At 39.3% G+C, this 17,456-nt stretch overlaps 1 long non-coding RNA gene across 3 annotated transcripts in view; it reads left to right on the top strand.

Annotated features, from left to right (window-relative positions):
* Window positions 1–12,260, top strand: part of LOC121819403 (uncharacterized) — a 32,665-nt gene extending 20,405 nt beyond the window's left edge. For 2 of the 3 annotated variants that reach the window (XR_009600492.1, XR_009600493.1), the window contains one exon: window positions 2,335–12,260. This is a non-coding gene — a long non-coding RNA (uncharacterized LOC121819403). Of the gene's footprint in view, window positions 1–46 lie in introns of all 3 variants that reach the window. The other variant, XR_009600491.1, reaches the window with a different exon arrangement.
* The last annotated feature ends 5,196 nt before the right edge of the window (window positions 12,261–17,456 follow it).

Raw genomic sequence — 17,456 nt, 5'->3', positions numbered from 1 at the left:
TCAGTCGTGTCCGACTCTGCGACCCCAATGAATCGCAGGACACCAGGCCTCCCTGTCCCTCACCATCTCCCGGAGTTCACTCAGACCCACGTCCCTCGAGTCAGTGATGCCATCCAGCCATCTCATCCTCTGTCATCCCCTTCTCCTCCTGCCCCCAATCCCTCCCAGCATCAGAGTCTTTTCCAATGAGTCAACTCTTCGCATGAAGTGGCCAAAGTACTGGAGTTTCAGCTTTAGCATCAATCCTTCTAAAGAAATCCCAGGGCTGATCTCCTTCAGAATGGACTGGTTGGACCTCCTTGCAATCCAAGGGACTCTCAAGAGTCTTCTCCAACACCACAGTTCAAAAGCATCACTTCTTCAGCGCTCAGCTTTCTTCACAGTCCAACTCTCACATCCATACATGACTACTGACAAAACCATAGCCTTGACTAGACGGACCTTTGTTGACAAAGCAATGTCTCTGCTTTTGAATATGCTGTCTAGGTTGGTCATAACTTTCCTTCCAAGAGTAAGCATCTTTTAAATTCATGGCTGCAGTCACCATCTGCAGTGATTTTGGAGCCCCCCAAAATAAAGTCTGACACTGTTTCCCCATCTATTTCCCATGAAGTGATGGGACCAGATGCCATGATCTTCGTTTTCTGAATGTTGAGCTTTAAGCCAACTTTTTCACTCTCCTCTTTCCCTTCTTCAAGAGGCTTTTTAGTTCCTCTTCCCTTTCTGCCATAAGGGTGGTGTCATCTGCATATCTGAGGTTATTGAGATTTCTCCCGGCAATCTTGATTCCAGCTTGTGCTTCTTCCAGCCCAGCATTTCTCATGATGTACTCTGCATAGAAGTTAAATAAGCAGGGTGACAATATACAGCCTTGAGGTACTCCTTTTCCTATTTGGACCCAGTCTGTTGTTCCATGTCCAGTTCTAACTGTTGCTTCCTGACCTGCATATAGGTTTCTCAAGGGGCAGGTCAGGTGGTCTGGTATTCCCATCTCTTTCAGAATTGTCCACAGTTGATTGTGATCCACACAGTCAAAGGCTTTGGCATAGTCAAGAAAGCAGAAATAGATGTTTTTCTGGAACTCTCTTGCTTTTTCAATGATCCAGTGAATGTTGGCAATTTGATCTCTGGTTCCTCTGCATTTTCTGAAACCAGCTTGAACATCTGGAAGTTCACGGTTCACATATTGCTGAAGCCTGGCTTGGAGAATTTTGAGCATTATTTTACTAGCGTATGAGATGAGTGCAATTCTGCAGTAGTTTGAGCATTTTTTGGCATTGCCTTTCTTTGGGATTGGAATGAAAACTGACCTTTTCCAGTCCTGTGGCCACTGCTGAGTTTTCCAAATTTGCTGGCATATTGAGTGCAGCACTTTCACAGCATCACCTTTCAGGATTTGAAAGGAGTATATTATGTTCTCCTTTTGGAAAGATAGAAAGCTACATTGCTGATAGCTTCCATCTCTAAGAGATGTCATTGTGTTTCAGTAGGGGCTGGTGAATAGAAAAAAAGAGATAGAAATAACCCACAAAGATGTAAAATTGTAGAAGGGATCACTACAGCTAACTCTTCCTGGGGTCACAGATCTACACCTTGGGGCTGACCACAATTTTAAAACTTGACCTCAATTTGTATTTCTAGATGCCATGCATTTTGTGCATTCGTGATAAACTTTTTCTCTGTTCTGTCTTCTTTTAGTCTAATTTTTCTAGCCCAAACCTATTACTTTCTTTTGTGTTCTTGCTTCCTTTTGTAATCCCTATCCCTACTTATCTTTTTTTTTTTTTTTGGTCCCTTTTCATTTGCACGATTGAATGCATAATTTTTGAATGACAGTTACTGTTTAAAATTCTGCTTTAGACCTGAATCATTCCGTTAGAGGAAAGAAATTCCAGAAATGTAACATAAATGGCTCAGACATTGCAGTGCCCCTAAATATGAATACAATTAAGTATTTGAGCTAGTAATCACTGTTTTTTTTTTTAAATAAATTAGCTGTATAACTAATTTCCTTATGTCCTTGGGGGGAACTCATGAATGGTAGAATCAGATGAAAAACATTTGAATTCAAACAACAGTGAAATTAGAGAGCATGTTTCTGATTGTAAACTATAAATAGAGTAACTAAAACCAGAACTTGGTGTAGATGACAGAAAGTAGAATTTAAAGTGAGTACAATTTAAATATCACGTTCACCTTCTCAGGAAAAAATACAGTCATGAGTTAGAGAATGCATCATTTAAATATATTCAAATAGATGAGATATTTCAAATAGATGAAGTAAGGTAAGGTCTTGGATTCTAGGTTTCTGAATTAATATCATGAAATTCACAGAGTTCCCTGTAGAAGAAGAGGGGAGTAAAGAATCTGACTGCTGATCCAGGAGAGAGGATGAATCTCAGCTATCCTCCTACCAGAAGACAAATCCACATGAAAAGCTACAAGCCCAGTCATGCGTCAAAGCCCTTTTCTGGCTATCACATATATCAGTTGTACTCTCTCTCCTGTTGAAAACAAGAATATTTCCAGAGTGTGAGAGCCAAACTTCAGTAGCCGTTTCCACCCCGAGGCTTCATTGTCTCCCAAGGCTTCTGGGATTAGAATTAGGTTTTGTTGAATCAGGCTCTGCAGTGGCTGGGTCCCATGAAGCATCAGTTTTTATTTGAGTCACATAACTCTTGAATGAGGCTAAATCTGTAAAATTCTTCATCTTTAAATAAACTTGTATAGATAAAGATTTAGATTAAAAACAAATATTCTTAAATGTCTAATGTATTGGTGCAAATATACCATCCCCTCTTGCTGAAACTTGAGTCCATCATTTTTTTCTTCTTTTTATATTAATAATGAAGTGTTTCCAAATACAGAAAATTATAAAGAGTCAGATAATAAATTTCCAGGTACCCATTGTCCAGCCACATCTAATTTTTAACATTTCCCTTATTTGCCTGATGTCTTTACCTAGAATCTTTAAAAAAAAAAAAAAAAATTTAAAACATTTCAGATCCAAATGAAAGCCCTAGTAACATCTCTGCCAACCCTTCTCTCCATCATCCTGTCTAAAAACTAACCGTTACCATGAATTTGCTGTTTATCATCCCATGCATGTTTTTATATATTGCAGTGTTTGTATGTATTCCTAAAATATATATATATATATGTATATGAATGTTTTAACCTTTTATAAAAATAGCACCACACTGTATATAACCTTTTACAATTTGATTTATTTACTTAGTGTCATAGTTTTAAGATTTATCTGTTATGGTACATTCACCATCAATCATTGCTTTAATTTAGACCAATAGCTCAGTTTTCTCTGCTTTTGCTCAAATCACTGAACAATTTGTCCATATAGAAGTTTACTATCTAGTGGAAAAAGTAAATAACTTTTTGAAATAGACAACTTTTTGAAACACGGCCATGATTTTAATCCCATGTGTTTACCATGGAGAAACTAAGAAAAAATGTATATTTTCAGACTTCCTCATATAGTCTGGACTGAGCTATTCAAGTCATTTCCCAACAGTTCTTCTATGTGTTATGAAGACCAATAAATATATCACTGAGCTCTTTGGCTAACAGATAAAAGTGGAGAGATCTTGTCCTAGGAGTTAGTAGTCCTACAGTATCTTTCACAATTTATTTAACTTCTCTGGACTCTAGTTTCTCTCATATACAAAATGGATCAGTTGAACCAGAGAATCTGGTGCTAATTTTCAATGACCTATGGAATATGTAAACAAAAATTATAAAGCCTTAAAATTCTTGTCATTTGCTTTAGTAGAATTTTATTTTCTGTATGAAATAGATTTTTATTATAATTCTTTGATAAAGAAAGTGCATAATGTATGAATATCCAATCTTTAAAGACGTGGACTATATATAAGTATGAAATTATTATATAAATGTATAGTTATAATTTTGCTTTCATCACACATTTTGTTCACATCTTTAATCTATTTACTTCTGAGTCCTTGGTGATAAGCCCCTGTCCCAGATGTGACGTTGCTCTTATGGGGAAATAGGATCCACTTCCGTGATGCACTTCATCATGTGGACTCAGGAGCACTTTGTAGGAATACTCTGTAGGCAAATTATAAGGGCTACAAATGTGAGCATATGGTATTAGAATTACCCTCAGATTATTTGGCAGTTTTGGTTAGTATTTCTGGGCCCTTCAAACACAAGGATAGAGCTCTTAAAGCAGCAGCTTACAGAATCCTCCCTCAATTTTTTTTATCAGAAAAACAAAATCATTCATTTTAGAGGATTTTTAAATTCCTAATTGCAGATGTAAATAACTATCAGTTCGGAAAATGGCTGAATATAATAAAAAGCATAATCTTCCCTATAAAACTAGAAGCTTTATAGGAACACAAAGATGCTTTCCTTCTACTTCCATCCTCCTCCTCCTCCTCCTCCTCCTCCTCCCTACCAGCTCTGACCTACCAACTGCTACCTACCGACTCCTGTCCACAATACAAAAGAGACAATAGAAAATCCTTTTCAACCATCATTTACCTTGAAGTAAACCTAAAAGAGTGATCAGGAATAGAAACAACATAGGTGCTAAAAATCTATGAAAATAAATTTTGAAGATTGCCCAAATATCGAACAGCTTTTTCTCCAATACTCTGCTTAAAAAATATAAATTCACATGAATAATGGATTATAATGATGATTTGCCTTTAAACAGCCTGTTTCCCCCAATTTATTGCTATAGGTAATTGCCCTATTTTGCCTTATTTTTAGAAAAAAAAATTTACTTTTTGTGGAAAGCCATCTTCACCATGTAACCTTTTAGTCCATTGTTTCTTAAGATTTTTGCATTCATAAACACTAGTTATATCATCTTTTAGGGATATGATAAAATTATGTTAAAAACTTGTATTAAAGTTATAGACTTCCATTAGTGCTGTATATAACAGCTTTATCCCCATTAAGATTTGCAAATTATATTTAAGGAATTGAGGAACTTCCTTCCTTAATTTTATTCTCATTAATTCTTCTAGGACATTTATTCATTAAACAAGATGGTTATTGAACTATGTCCATTAAGTGTGTAAGGCATGTTACTAGTCAAACACCAAAGCTCTAAGTCGGTGGGATTTCATGATTAAGTATAGCTCTCTTAATACTCATGATCTTGTTCTCACATTCCCCACCACCAAAGTCTTTCATTTCACTGCTATATGTTCTTACTCACTCCTACTAGTAACTCCATTTAGATCCTCTTATCCCACCTCCTTTCCTATAATTCTTTCCTTACAATTTCATTTTTCCCACTTACGTTCAGTCACATCTGCTCTAATCTGTAGTCATATTTTGCCGTAAACCCTAGGCAATATGAACAGAGGCAATACTATCAACCTGCCCAAGAGCACTGCAGTTGGAAAGGATAGATAGGCAGGGGTAATGAGCATTCACGTGAATCTGGGCCAGGCCTGGGGACCTGCTGAACTGGCCAGCTCAGAGGCAGCAACAAGAAGGCAACATAAAGCAGGAGGCATCACCTTTACTTTAAGTTCTTAGAGCAGAAACAAAGAAGGTGCTCCTCCTTGGACATCAAAGGAGAAAGAATTCTCAAAGAAAAAGTAGTATTGAAATTCTGGGAAGATCAAATTCCAGTGCTATGTCCAAAAGGTCGAAGGAAGGCCCAAAGTCAGTGCCGTAGGGCCAAGAGTTTATCTTGTGGTTTGGCTTTATCAGTATGCAGGTGCATGTAAGTGCTATCAGCTAAGCTGATAGTTGCCAAGAGAGGCAAGCAAGAGTGTTGGATAAAATATGATGGCAGAAGAAGGCACCACAGGAGTTGTTGAGGCCTGCGTTAGGAAGTAGACTGCAAAACTGGCAGAGGCTGCTGGGCCTAATCAGGCACCAGGAATGACAGAGAGGCCAGCACAGGTGAGTCATGTGACTGCTGGGCCTGACAGACCAGATTGGCCAGCACTATAGCTGAGGCCACGTGGGCTTTGACTAAGGCACTTATGAGAAAAGTTGGGACTCTTATGAGAAAGTAGAAGAAATGCCGTAGATAAGCCAAAGTAGTGAGTGGTCAGGATGAATAAAGACAGGCCAGGCCAGATGGCTTTCTTACTGTGTGTTCAACTTTCCAGCTGTGATCAAATAACCAAATTAAAATAAGTCAATTTATGCCAAGATCAATTTTAATTCTATGTTTTGCTGGTAATACAGGATCATTGACTATATTAGTAATGGCCATGCTAAACCAGTTTTGAAACGGGAGCAATTGTGTCCCTTATTATTGGTCTGAATATGTTCAACAAAAAGGAGAGGATGAAGGCAAGACCATGCAACTTTTTTTTTTTAATTGATGTAGGTTAATAAGATCGAGGGAATCTTAAGATTTAACAGACAAAGTTGAGATTGATATAACTATGTTGCAAACTCATTTTTCAGAAATAATTTATTTCAATTAATCATATTTTAATCTTCCACTAAAGTATAATTTTAATTTAATAAAAAAACCCTACCATTTAAATACTAATGTAATCTTTTTCTTTATACAACACATAAAAAATTGTTTTTGTATTTGTGAAGACTGAACATTAAACATGGGTTCAAGTCTTTGGCTAAGAACAATTAATTAGTAAATTCACAAGTTAGAATTTGTAATTCCATTGTGAAATTGAATTAACTGATTAGTACAGATAAGGTTGTCAGCATGTAAAAAAAAAAGGGTAATCTTGTCTCAATTATACCTATAGATTGCAAATTTTGTGTCAGTTCAAATTTTTGCCAACCTATGCTAATAACTTTACCAAAAGCAGAAGATAATTAGAATGGAAATATAAATATAACCCTAGTTGATTAGTATGCTCATTGTACTTCCTTATGATACTAGCAGATATTCAGTCTTTAAGCTGATTTGCAATATATTGAACAGTATCATGGGAGCATAATTTTTTACATGGTTTTTCCAAATTTTCTATCAATTCATCCTAGCAACAGAGCCAAGTGTTAGAGTTATTGCTGCCTGAGTTACAACAGCTGCCCGGGAATCTTATCCAAACAGCAAGTTAACTGCTATTCACAGTAATATCTAGTCTTTCCACCCCTAAACATACACAAAAGATTTTTGTCATTCTTGGCACCACGCAATAGAAGTAGCAAGACATGCCAGTAGAACTCTAAAGGCAAAATGTCCTTCCACCTGTTTTATCCTGTAAGACAGACTTCCAAGTGCGAGGCGGTGTGGAGGGTTGTTTCCTTGAATGGCAGCTGAATGTGCCAGCAGGATCTTTGGCAGCAATGCCCAGGCACTGAAGCTGGGCATTCAGGAGAACTAAATGGAGAAAAGAAACTTGAGCACACTGCTTCCTGGAACATTGAGAACCTGAATGGGAGATTCAGAAGTACCAGATTCTCTCTATTCTTGCACCAGCCAAGGTCAGATTTCCAAGCTCCTATTTATTCTAATAATTCCCCAAAAAAGTGCTATTGCAGTTTATGAAGGTAATAAAAACACTCTTTTCTTCTTTTAGAAAATAGTGTTACTTACTGTTGTAGTATGCTCTGGCTTGAGAATTTTTTCCCCATCCTAATGTAAAAGCTTCATACCACAAATGAAGCAAGACCATGGTGAAGGGGTTCAAGGAAGACAAGTGACTTATTCTATACCTCAAACGGACAACTCCTTAGGTGAGGGGACTGGATAGGACAGCTTGCTTGTTGACCATCCTGTGATGTCTTGTCAACAGAAGACTGGAGCTGAAGTCTGGCCTCTGCCTGCTTGGCAGACAGAAATCTCATCACTCAGCAGGACATCTACACGGGCAGAACCTTAGGCAGATATGCATGCATGCATGCTCGGTCACTTCAGTCATGTCTGACTCTCTGTGACCCCATGGACCATAGCCCACCAGGCTATTCTGTCCATGGGATTCTCTAGCCAAGAATACTGGAGTGGGTTGCCATTTCTTCCTCCAGGGAATCTTCCTGATCAATCTTCCCAGGCACTGAACCTGTATCTCTTATGACTTCTGTATTGGTAAGCTGGTTTTTACCACTGCCATCATAAAGCACTTATTACAAGTAAGGAGGGTAAATCGATAGCAAAAGACCTAGAAGTCACAGGCCTTTGTTAAATGGGTGCTGTCTACCTGATGTCCTCTGGAACCTAGCTTCAAACCTAGAAACCCAGCCGTTTAGGAAAATAATAAGCACCATCTAAGGGGGCAAGGAAGAATTTCTTTAGCTATTTTCATTTGTCAAGAAGCTTAACATAATTGTTTACTCACAATCAAGCCTCAAGGATGACTTTTAGTTAGGGGAGGAAAAAAAGCTTGACTTCTTGGTTTCCTCTTGGGAAGATAAATTTATTATTATTTAACAAATGTGTTTGCTTATAAACAAATTCTTTCAACAGGGATTTTGTGGAGGAAATCATATTAAAAGGGGTTTTCCAAGAGGAAGCGTTTAGAAAACACCATGCTAGTGAAAACTGTTTAAGGGATGTAATTTTTCAAATTGTTTTCATAAAAATTTACAGACAGTGGCTAACTTCCCATTATACTTTGCATCTGATTCAATCAAAGCACTAAAGATTTTAGAAGATTGTTAGAGGAGTGGCTGTGGGAAATTCCAGAGCTGCTGCCGCCTGCAAAGACTTCCTTTACTGAGTGTCTCAGATCCCAGACACTGCCTTATTTGCCAGAGCTGCAAGGAAATGGTAGAAATTCCGTAAAAGAAGGTCTTGCTTAAGCCAGGGAGCCTTCTCATAGAGTCACAGATTCTTCAAATACATTTTGCCACAGCAGAGGCAAAGCATGCACAGGCTTCCACAGATTAAAGAAATGTAGACAGCGATGTCTATTATTAGTCCTCCTCTCATTTACTCAGCAAGAACAAAATCCATTGTTTTCAACTGACACAGAAGCAGATTTATTTATTAAATCATCAGGCATTGTTCGTATACCTTTCATCTGCTGGGTTTTATGCTAAGCAATGGAAGCATAAAGATGAAAAAGACTTGTGGTGCAACAGTCAGGACTGGCCAAAATTGACCTAGGTGACTCATTCTGGGTTGCCTAGGTTCATCACCTCCTCCTTGAAAGAGGGGATCCATCTTATATAGTGCTTCCCAGCTTCGGTAAAACTACTTGGAAAAATGCCAAAATCACCTGTTCCGGAACAAATCCTGTACTACAACAAAAAGGGTTTCATTCTCAGTTCTGCTGGGGTTTCTGGCCAAGGGAGGAAGTGGGACGCTGTCTGCTGCCCTTCCTGGCTGACAAATGCAGAGGGTGCTCAGGTAAAGTGCCTGTCTTAAACCTCCCTCCACTACTGTTTGTTTGGATGGGTTGTAGAGATATTTGTTCATTTGTTTAGTTACTTTATCAAAGTTGTTTCAAGACTTAAGAGAGACAATGGACTGAAAAGTACCTTGAGAGAATATAAAGTTCTTTTTAGGTACCATCATTTAAATATCAAAGGTATATTTACTATAGATTATCAGTCCCATTCTCTTTTTAAGTTAGGAACTTATTCTCCAGATAAAGGCTTACTGTGAAGCCTAAAATATAAAATAGATATATAATGACCTGCTGTGACTGAAGTCAGACAGAGGGGTAGAATTCCAAGGGTTCCAAGGAGCACAGTTTGAAAAAAAGCACTGCAAAAGATGAAGAGCTTAACAGCTTCTTTTAAAAATAAATCCCAGTTGTCTGTAGCTTGATGGTGGTGGTGAATACACAAGCCTGCACGTGTGATTAAAGTACATAGAGCAAACTATGCACATACACACACACATACATGTGAAACTGGTGAGGTCTGAATAAGGTTGGCGGATTCTATCAGTGTCCATTTCCTGACTGTGATATTGTTTTAATGCTACAGGCTTGGAAATTGTTACAGTTGGGGAAAACTGGGTGAAGCATACAGAGTTTCCATTATTTCTGCCAACTGCATATAAGTCTACAATTACCTTAAAATAAAAATCTTCGTTAAAAAATAAATAAAAACCACAGTGTAGATTTCTTTTCCTGTTGTTTTCCTCCTCCCCAAATCTCAGAAAGGTCTAATAAAAACCTACCTATGACCAAGAGCTGAGATTCTTTATCATCCATATTATTGGACGTAGACAGGTATATCAGGAAACCTTCAGGTATAAGTAGCAGATAATGCATGCTGACCCAACTGACTTTAGCAATAAGGAAAATACAGTGCATTATATCATGAGAGGTCTTGAGTAGGGTAGTCGTAGGTCAATTGACTCACCAACTCAACATCATCATCAAGGGCCCACATTCCCTGTCATTTGCAGCAAATATTAATAAGTTTTGTCCTCAGGCTAACTTTGTCACAGTTTCAAGCTGGTTGTTATCATGCCATATTCCCCATGGAGATGCAGAAATTATTTCTTTTCACAAGTCTCATTTTCACAGCAGGGAAAACATTTACAAGTCTTTCTAGTCATTCTCTTTGCCCACTTATTTTTATTTACCAGGATCACATGACAAGCAGTTCCGTAGGTGGATCACTGGCCAGTGTGACAGGATTGCCATTATCCTTGGATGGAATCCCTGGGCGTGGGAGATGGTTGCATCTGAAAAAATCAGCACTTAGCCAGTGAGTAAGAGCCAAGGACAGACAGGGTGATGGATAGGCAATCCATTACCGAGGAGCGATAATAATGTGGAGTGAGAGTTGTTCTAAGAAGGTTCCCAGACATTTCTTTCAGCAGTACAGCCATGGAGTCTCCCAGAAAGCTTTGACACAAGCTCAGAAAGTGATGAAGGTGGAGTAGGTGCTAGACCCCACAGAACGAGTGAAACGCACACTTTTACAGCCAGTTCCTGATTCCACAGCATGGAGCCAAGGAGAATGGCTTTTCCCACAAGCCTTGGAGACATAACTAGGAGGAGAGCAGGGGATAGAGGTTGCTATAGCAGAAGCCCTGCTCATTATGATTGCTTTTTTAATTTACCCCAAATGTCTGACCTTCAAGCACAGCACCCAGTACAGCATTGTCATTGATTCTTTTCTTAAGGAATCACTTGTCATTGATTCCTTGTTGTGTAAAATATAACTCCTTGGAACAGGAGGAAGGGATTTAGGGATTTGAAGACCAGACCAGGGACAAGGAAAGCCTCTTATTCTGATGCCAGGTGAGGGGAGAGTCCAGGAGGGAACAGGAGTCAGAATGTGTTGGAAGATGTGAACATATTGCTGAGGGTGGAGGGGTACAAATGTGTTATTTTTACTTCCTCCCTCTCTGCAGTGTCAACCTAAGGAGGCAGGGACTCTGACATCTTCTCCCACACCTATCTGTATCCCCAATGCCTGTCATTTTGTACATGTAAATATTGATTTAATTAAAACTTTCTGTTTCTACTCCTATATTATAAAAACCTAGAAGGCCACGTTCTTGCTGGACCATAGCCTCAAGAAGAAAGGAAGGAAGCTAAATGTATTGCTCTCTCAAAGAATATTCAAAGATAGTCTTTGTATTTGTCATACTCCTTATTTATATAGTCCTCTACCAGGACCTAAGCCCAGTGGAGACAGCCGCTCACAGCACCCCAGTCCCAGGGCAGCATATAATGGACAAGATGACACCATCCCATCAGGGAAAGCCTTCTTCATCCTTGTGCTTGAGTAAGGGTGGAGGTGCTAGGATTGGGGGCACAGCCGTTATTTCCTGGTCTAAATCTTAACTGCTAAATTTAGACCTGAGCGCTACATCTGCAAGCTTAAAGGGCCTGGTGTCCACAGGCCAAAGGTTGTTCTCCCCAGAGTCTGGGCAGTGGGAAGCTGTGTGAACTGATGAATGAGCTCATCTAAATTTCAAAAGGATAGAAGAAAATGCTGTTCCTCTCCACTTTCCCACCCCACCCCCTTACCCAAAACTTTACAAAGGACCTTACAAATTTCCCCTCAAAGCCACAGAAGCGAAACTTTACAGGCCTCTCCTCTAGTTGCTCCTTTCCTCCTTTCTTTTCTTTCTCCATTTCTTCTCTTCCTTTCCCTTCCGCTCTGTTTCTTTTTGTCACTCTCTCTTTTTCCCCTGCTTCCTCAACTCTTCTTCCTCCTCCCTTGTTAAGGGGATACTTTGGAACCGGAAGTATATTTTACTGTTTAATGAAAATAATTATTTCTTTTTCATAGTGTTTTCTGATCCTTCATAGAAAACGACTCTTCTCTCTTAAATTGACTTTCATAATAATTCCCTGAAGATTAATGGATCGTATATGTGTGAATTTAGTATATTAAATGGAAAAATTATATTTAAAAACTAACATTTAAGCATTCTGGCCTCTATCATTTTAAAATGAGAGTTTAACTTGATGCCATTCATATTGGAATTCCTAAAATTACAACCATCATCTGTGTTTTACAGGCTTCCCTTATCTATCCAGACATTTCCTGTTCTGTTTTCTTTTTCTCCAGAGACCCATATCAACTTACTTATTGTTGGTTTGAGGTTTTATTGGGGAAGGAGAGGGACATGAAGGCTTTTTAAACTAACATGAATCCAAACTTTCCAGGAGAGGTGGAGAAAGGCATGAGATGTTGGCCCTGACCTAGGCTGGCATGTTTAATTTTGCTTGACTGAGTTCACTTCAGAATGTAAACATCTTCCTGCTTAATTAATTTTAAATTTCTCAAATTTGTTTTCCAGAATTCAGTGTGCCCATCTGCAATTATGTATTGCCACATTTGTGCATAATATCACCAGTTCTCAAAACCTAAGCCCACACACAGATCTGAGGCCAGCAATGCCAGTTAACGCTCATATAGAACTTCCACGTGCCAGGCATTATATGAAGTTCTTCAGATCTATCAAGTCATTTAATTCTTCGACAACCTTACGAGGTAGGTGACTTAGTCTGCTGGGGTTGCCTGAACAAAATACCATACAAACAGACATTTATATTTTCACAGTTTTAAAGATGGGCAGTGCAAAGGTTAAGGTGCCAGCAGCAGCACTGGTGTCTAGTGAGCTGTCCCTTGCCATGGCAGTCACTAGAAGGTGGCAGCCCTTTTAACTGGGTGCTCCCACGGCCTTTCCTCCATGCTTGTGTAGAGAGGAAAAGTGAGCAAGCTTCCTAGTGTCTTTTATTAAAAGACACGAATCGTACCCCATCAGGGCCCCACCTGTGGGATTTCATTTAACCTTAATTATGTTCTTAGAGGTCTCATGTCTAAATACTACTCTGGAGTTTAGGACTTCAGTATATGAATTTGTGGGGAACACAAGCATGCAGTCCATAACAGCAGATCATGTTCTCCATATTTTTCAGATTAGGAAACTGAGGTTCACCAGGTTGAGTAATTTGCCCAAGGTCACAGAGGTAGCAAAAGGCAACACTGGGATCTGAACTGCAGCATCATGCTCTTAGCCACTGTGCTGTGCTATCTCTCATCACCTAGCATGAGTCTTAATGTACTGTCTAACAACCGCAACCCGTAGTGGAACTTTAAACCTGTCCTATAGTGACCACAGCTTTGCTATGCCTTCTAAAAAGGCTTCCTGGAAGGGAAATAATCCCTCAATATTGCAGAGGAGAGTGAAAAAGCTGGCTTAAAACTCAACATGCAAAAAACTAAGATCATGACATCCGCTCCCATTCAGTTCAGTTCAGTTCAGTTCAGTTGCTCAGTCGTGTCCGACTCTTTGCGACCCCATGAATCGCAGCACGCCAGGCCACCCTGTCCATCACCAACTCTTGGAGTTCACCCATGTGCATCAAGTCTGTGATGCCATCCAGCCATCTTATCTTCTGTCGTCCCCTTCTCCTCCTGCCCCCAATCCCTCCCAGCATCAGGGTCTTTTCCAATGAGTCAACTCTTCACATGAGGTGGCCAAAGTATTGGAGTTTTAGCCTCACCATCAGTCCTTCCAATGAACACCCAGGACTGATCTCCTTCAGAATGGACTGGTTGGATCTCCTTGCAGTCCAAGGCACTCTCAAGAGTCTTCTCCAACACCACACTTCAAAAGCATCAATTCTTCGGTGCTCAGCTTTCTTCACAGTCCAACTCTCACATCCATACATGGCCACTGGAAAACCATAGCCTTGACTAAATGGACCTTTGTTGGCAAAGCAATGTCTCTGCTTTTGAATATGCTATCTAGGTTGGTCATAACTTTCCTTCCAAGGAGTAAGCATCTTTTAATTTCATGGCTGCATTCACCATCTGCAGTGATTTTGGAGCCCCAAAAAATAAAGTCTGACACTGTTTCCCCATCTATTTCCCATGAAGTGATGGGACCAGATGCCAAGATCTTCATTTTCTGAATGCTGAGCTTTAAGCCAGCTTTTTTGCTTTCCTCTTTCACTTTTATCAGGAGGCTTTTTAGTTCCTCTTCACTTTCTGCCATAAGGGTGGTTTCACCTGCATATCTGAGGTTATTGATACTTCTCCCAGCAATCTTGATTCCAGCTTGTGCTTCTTCTAGCCCAGCGTTTCTCATGATGTACTCTGTATATAAGTTAAATAAGCAGGGTGACAACATACAGCCTTGACGTACTCCTTTTCCTATTTGGAACCAGTCTGTTGTTCCATGTCCAGTTCTAACTGTTGCTTCCTGACATGCATATAGGTTTCTCAAGAGGCAGGTCATGTGTCTGGTATTCCCATCTCTTTCAGAATTTTCCACAGTTGATTGTGATCCACACAGTCAAAGGCTTTGACATAGTCAATAAAGCAGAAATAGTCCCATTACTTCATGGCAAATAGATGGGGAAACAATGGAAACAGTGACTTTATTTTCTTGGCCATCAAAATCACTGCAGTTTGTGACTACAGCTATAAAATTAAAAGACGCTTGCTGCTTGGAAGAAAAGCTAGGACCAACCTAGACAGCATATTAAAAAGCAGAGATATTACTTTGCCAACAAAGGTCCATATAGTCAAAGCTATGGTTTTTCCAGTAGTCATGTATGGATGTGAGAGTTGGACCATAAAGAAAGTTGAGTGCCAAAGAATTGATGCTTTTGAACTGTGGTGTTGGAGAAGACTCTTGAAAGTCCCTTGTACTGAAAGGAGATCCAACCAGTCCATCCTAAAAGAAATCAGTCCTTAATATTCATTGGAAAGACTGTTACTAAAACTCCAATACTTTGGCCACCTAATGCAAAGAACTGACTCATTAGAAAAGACCCTGATGCTGGGAAAGAGTGAAGGCAGGAGGAAAAGGAGACAATGGAGGATGAGGTGGTTGGATGGCATCACCGACTCAATGGACATGAGTTTGAGTAAGCTCTAGGAGTTGGTGATGGTCAGGGAAGCCTGGCAAGCTACAGTCCATGGGGTCACAAAGAGTCAGACATGACTGAGTGACTGAACTAAACTGATTATTATTTTATTATAAATAGATTTCTTTATTATCAAACTTATAGAAATAACATGTAGTTACTACAATCTATTTCTTTAAAATGCTTGTACATCTTAGTGAAGCATCTAGTGAAGTCTTCCTGTTTGTTTATATTTATATAAACTGGTTATAAACATAATCGGTTGTAGTATTTTAAAGATTCCGTTACTTTTTAAGAACTTAAAGCTTTTTAATCCAAATTTCTATGCAGAAAAGTGGAACATTATAAATTGTTGAGACTACCCTGGCAATTCTTACCAATCAGTGAAGAAACTCCCTTACACTAACTTACAGACTTTGCTTGTTCAATTCAAATATGTATTGAGGGGAATCTGATTACCTTATTGGCAACAGCCCTAGGGTTTTTAATGGAAGTTGAGAGGGAGAGACGCAGTGCATTGGATAAGAGCTAAGATTCTATTATAGAATCTGGCTATCCAGGTCTGAATCCTAACTCTGCTGTGTGAGCTCTGCTGTGTCCTCAGTTTCGCTTTCCTCATTTATAAGATAAAGCTAATAGTAGCTTTTACCTTATATGAGCATTAATTGAGAGAATCCGTAAATGTAATTAAACTGTCTGGCTCACTAAAAAATCCATTTCCCTCACATTACTGAGGTATAATTGACATATCACATTGTATAAGTTTAAAGTATACCATATAATGATTTGATATATGTATATATTGCAGTATGAATACCACAAGGTTAGTTAACACTTCTGTCACCTCACATGGTAACAATTATGTATATGTGCATGTGGTAAGAGCTTTTAAAATAAAGTATTGTTAACCCTAGTCACCATGCTGTACATTACAGTCCAGGAACATATTCATCTTACATTTGGAAGTTTATACCCTTTCACCACCTTCTTCCATTTCTCCTCTACCCTCACCCCCAAGCCTGACAACCACTAATCTACTCTGTTTCTATGAACTTGTTATTTTTTAAAAAATTCTACATATAAGCAAGATCATACAGTATTTATCTTTGTCTGATTTATTTTACTTAGCACAATGACCTCAAAAACAAACTTCTTTTAAATTTTAAAATTTTAAAAAGAATGTTTTATACTTTTCAAAAAATTCCCCAAATCCTCTAGCAGGAAGAGACGTAATGAATGTTAAATGAAAGAATTACAAATGTCTCGAGAGCTCAATATCCCGCCAAGACCATTCTCAGTATTACTAGTTTCACCAGGAAATAGTGGAAGCCTCCTACTAGGGTGAAACAGGGCCTCACACAGGCAAGAGCCTTCTAGACCACAAAGCTTGCTCTTAAACCACAGCCACATACCCCAACCTCACATGAGACTTGGGGAGGAGCTCTGGCTTGGTTTCCATGATAAACAGGTCTGCACCTGTGTAACTCTTGTGAATTTTTTGACATAAATGTGCATGTGTGCTGGGTCTTTTTTGGAGAAGACATTGTGATGTGGGGCATTGATCTTCAGAATCTGCTTGAAACTAGTTATTTCAGTTATTAGAGTGAATTAAAATTACTAAGCCCTACATAAAATACATTTTGGCCAGCTGAGCCTAATTTTAGATTGTTGGTATTGATACCCATCAGCACAGTTACCACCCCCGCAGACTCTATAGCATCTGTTTTCCTCTATTAATATGGATGGAAGTTCTTTGTGTGTGACTTGAGAACAGACCCCCCACTGATGTTGCTGGAACAGCCAAGAACCATGAAGGTTCGAGGGGTGGTACAGATTGTTTTCCCCACCTAGATCTTTGAACTTGGTTTTAAGCCCCAAGGTTTAGAAAGATGAAAGTCAGAAGCTGGGAAAACTATTCACAAGAAACATTTATGATTCTCAGTCCAGAGCACCACTCATTCAGATCCCAGGTCACAAAGCAGAGCACAGAACTGGAGGGAAGAGGCCATTTTCCCTGCTTGCTCAGGAAATATTCTGCTCTAACAACTCAAAGGCTAGCTGACTTTGGCAGCACTGGGAGAGACTGTGGACTTGGCACCATCAGTGCTGATTTCATGATGGGCAGTGACAGTACTGATGCTTTCCAAGTGGCCCTGCAGGAAGCAGACCTGGAGGAGCCAGAGCAGAAGAGAAAGGACCGGGTGGACCTGTGTGGTTTCAGCAGCTGGT

The sequence above is a fragment of the Ovis aries genome, chromosome 4, assembly GCF_016772045.2.
Source record: "Ovis aries strain OAR_USU_Benz2616 breed Rambouillet chromosome 4, ARS-UI_Ramb_v3.0, whole genome shotgun sequence".
NCBI lineage: Eukaryota > Metazoa > Chordata > Mammalia > Artiodactyla > Bovidae > Ovis > Ovis aries.
The sequence above is the reverse complement of the archived record's forward strand: the minus strand, read 5'-3'. Positions and strand labels throughout refer to the sequence as shown.